The 281-nt window shown below is 58.0% G+C and overlaps 1 protein-coding gene across 5 annotated transcripts in view; it reads left to right on the top strand.

The window, feature by feature from the left end:
• The window catches only part of CSRNP3 (cysteine and serine rich nuclear protein 3), an 88,997-nt gene that overhangs the window by 42,273 nt on the left and 46,443 nt on the right, over window positions 1-281 (top strand). The window lies entirely within an intron of this gene.

Genomic DNA, 281 nt, shown 5'->3' with positions numbered 1-281 from the left:
GGGGAAATAAAACAAAATTCGAAACGTAGGGAACAGGATCTTCTTTCATGTGTACTTATGATTTCAGTGGAGAAAAGTGCTTTATAAATACCACGTTTATGCTGGCGGTGCGGGAGGCGCAGGGCCCGGCGCTGCGGGCGCGGGGCAGCCGGGGCTGGAGCGATGCGTTCCCGTCTGTCCGTACGGGTTCGCTTTTGTGCGGGGCTGCGCGCACAGCGGAGCCCGCGCTGCCCGCGCTCCCTGCCCTCTGCAATTAAAGAAAGGGAGAAGGGAAAAGAAGC

This window comes from Corvus brachyrhynchos, unplaced genomic scaffold (genome assembly GCF_000691975.1).
Source record: "Corvus brachyrhynchos isolate BGI_N302 unplaced genomic scaffold, ASM69197v1 scaffold255, whole genome shotgun sequence".
In the NCBI taxonomy this organism is placed as follows: Eukaryota; Metazoa; Chordata; class Aves; order Passeriformes; family Corvidae; genus Corvus; species Corvus brachyrhynchos.
This window is presented reverse-complemented; position numbering and strand designations above follow the sequence as displayed.